The sequence below is a fragment of the Hibiscus syriacus genome, unplaced genomic scaffold (assembly GCF_006381635.1).
Source record: "Hibiscus syriacus cultivar Baekdansim isolate YM2019G1 unplaced genomic scaffold, ASM638163v2 tig00111812_pilon, whole genome shotgun sequence".
Classification (NCBI taxonomy): domain Eukaryota; kingdom Viridiplantae; phylum Streptophyta; class Magnoliopsida; order Malvales; family Malvaceae; genus Hibiscus; species Hibiscus syriacus.
The window spans coordinates 1,156,478-1,159,324 of record NW_024063187.1 but is presented as its reverse complement, the minus strand read 5'-3'; the positions used below and the strand labels follow the sequence as shown (position 1 = coordinate 1,159,324).

General features: G+C 36.6%; 1 long non-coding RNA gene across 1 annotated transcript; it reads right to left on the bottom strand.

Annotated features, from left to right (window-relative positions):
• Nucleotides 1–1,546: 1,546 nt before the first annotated feature.
• LOC120171194 lies at nucleotides 1,547–2,604 on the bottom strand. Its single transcript, XR_005520856.1, has 4 exons — nucleotides 2,594–2,604; nucleotides 2,195–2,289; nucleotides 1,811–2,001; nucleotides 1,547–1,687 (listed from the first exon to the last, which is right to left on the bottom strand). It is a non-coding gene; the product is annotated as an uncharacterized LOC120171194 (long non-coding RNA).
• Between the last annotated feature and the right edge of the window lie 243 nt (nucleotides 2,605–2,847).

The window sequence follows — 2,847 nt, the reverse complement described above, 5'->3', positions numbered from 1 at the left end:
GTGCATTTGAATGTGAGTGGTTAGCATGGCATTGGCGCATATATACAGAAGATAAAGAAAAGTGCAGACTTACATGATTGCCATGACAAGAAGGATTTTTCGTGGATCCATCCGCGTTGACCTCTGATGCTTCAACCGACCTTCTGGGCCATCATCTGTATCTTTACGTGGAGGTGCAGTCACCGGTAGAGAGTAGGTAATGCACTTGACCAGAAGGGAATCAATGTTCTGAGAAACTTATGGCGTGGAAACCTACAACAACAGATTATAAAAATGATGGTACGAAACACGAATTTGAGATCAGAGAATAAAATATATGTCAGCATGAACAAATGCTTCTTTTACCTTACCCTTTGAGCATGAAATAAATGGTAATGGAAGAATATCCGGACTAAAGAACAGAATGCAGAAATTAATCCAAATAAAAACAAGAAACACACTCGAGACTCCTGTCCATGCCTGGCATACTACCCATGGATGCCGAAGAATTCAATTTGAAGCAAAGCCAAAACCTTTGCAAAATCTAGCCATCAAATTCACTTATAAGCCAAAGAACCAAATATGTTAAATCTGAAACCTCTGCTGTGGTAGATTAATTACAAAACTAAAGCATGTTCAAAAGTAACCAGAAAAGTGCATGCCTTGCGCGTAAAAAGATTGTGAAATTGCTACCAGAAAGTAACCCTTTAAAACAACAGAAAAAGTTGGAATGCACTCCTTTTCTAAAAGATCAGACTCCTATGATGATAAACATTCCTTGCACACATCAGATTGTCAATCTTGGACCCAAATAAATAGAATTCAAATAGCTGACATCCAGAACAATAAAACAGATTTGTGGAGAAGGGAAAGGCTATCACCCTACATGTAGTATGCTAAATAAGACAGCTCAGACAATCATCTTAATTCGGTTGTAAAATTAGTATTAAGGTTTATGCCTCTTGTAGTATAATAAACTCTAGTTTTGTCATGTAATTGGCTATAAATCTGATCATTGATATACAACTAAAGTTTTTAACACAGTATGTAATCTTTAAATATATTGCGTTGAACACTTTCTCCTCGATTGTTACTCGCCTGTGCTGGCAGAACCTCTCATATTCTCCTGACTGTTTTATCACCCCCCCCCCAACCCAAAAAAAAATGCTTATACAAGTACGGGGATAAATCAATATGAAGTAAAGAATAATAAGATTTCCCAAACCATTCAATATAGTGCAACTGAGGAATCAATATTTCATATAGTTGTAGCAGAAACAAGAGTTAAGAAGCAGAAAAGTCAATTGAATTTAAGCATAAGCAAGAAAGCACCAAATGTCCTTTGAAAAGAACTTTTGAGAGTGACTCCTGATCTGAACAGCAGTCTTGGTTCCTATGTGTTGTGCAATTCACCAAGTTTAGAGAGAAATGACAGATCTCCAGTTAAGACAGTAAACTACCAACTCCTAACAATTTTTTTTAGCTCCAGTCCAGGATAATAATAATTCTAAATCACATCAGCAGCTGAAATATTCCTGTTTCTTCCTCCTCAACCCCACCAACAAAAAGAAACAATAAGATAAAAAAATAAGTGAAAACCTTTAATGCCTTGCCAAGCTTGTCCATAGAGCTTCAAGGCCTCTAGGAACCTGTTATGGTCCTCAGTCCACCGTTCACGTTGTTTTGTAATAGTATAAGCCTTCCTAGTCTACAATTCATAAGGAAAATTAAATAATTGAGGTTTTAACAAGAAGAAATCCACTTTCTGCAATTCCAAAATGGATACCTTAAAAGAAACTGAAAAGAGTTTCCTGTTTTTGATAACTGATACCTTAATTACTAGTTCTTCGCCAGATGAGTATGCGTCCATTGACAGGACCTGGACAGCGCTACCGCTGCTTCAAATCCTCTGCAACGAGCAATGAGTAAGACACGAAACACCTTTGATTTCCTTTGAATCCAACACTATAAATAGCAAAGCCATTTTTGAACTCCGAAAAAGCTGAAGATACCTATATACTGCTGCAAAACACAAAAGCCAACACCAACCGATAGAGATCCGTCTCTGTTTTCTAATTTCATTCTAGTTAACACCACTTCATCAACATTCATAATCATAACAATAAAAATATTTAACTACTTTATCTTTAATCACGTGATAAATTGTTGATGAAAGTTAAATCTCTGGAAATTATTGAAAAATAAGGACATCCACCGTAACAAAGAGATGAGACGGCATCTCCTAAAGAACTTAAAAGAAAATTCCTTTATTCAGAATCCTCACCAAAACGAACCCGTTGACGCCAAAACCTTTCGAGAAATGAGAGGAAAAAAGAACCTTAGTAATGAAGAAAACACTTGCTCATCCAGACTTCAGGTAAATGCAAAACTTTTCCGTTTTAGCAGCCAAAACATAAATAAATTCTAGGGAAAAAGAACTCTCTACCTTCTATTTGGTTGCCAAAACAAAAGGAAATCAATCAAATTTTCTTTTGTCTCTCTGCTCAACTTAGTATAAGCTTAGGTGAGCCGAGGTTTTAAGAAAACGAATTATTTTAGGCGGCAACCAAACAGAAAGTAAAGAAGGAAAGCATCGAAAGTGCGGTGAAAATACCTTGAGATATAGCAATCACTACAGCAAAAGTGTTATGCAGCGGCGTTTTTAGCGGCGCTTTTAGGGAAAACGCCACAAAATTTAAGGATGTAGCGGGGTTTAAAATCGAAACGCCGGAAAATAAAACTTTAGCGGCGTTTTTTCAACAAACGCCGCAATAGGGTGGTAATTTAGCTGCGTTTTTATATAAACGCCGCAATAGAGTTGTTTATAGTGACGTTTTCTAAAAAAACACCGCAATAGAGTAGTAATTT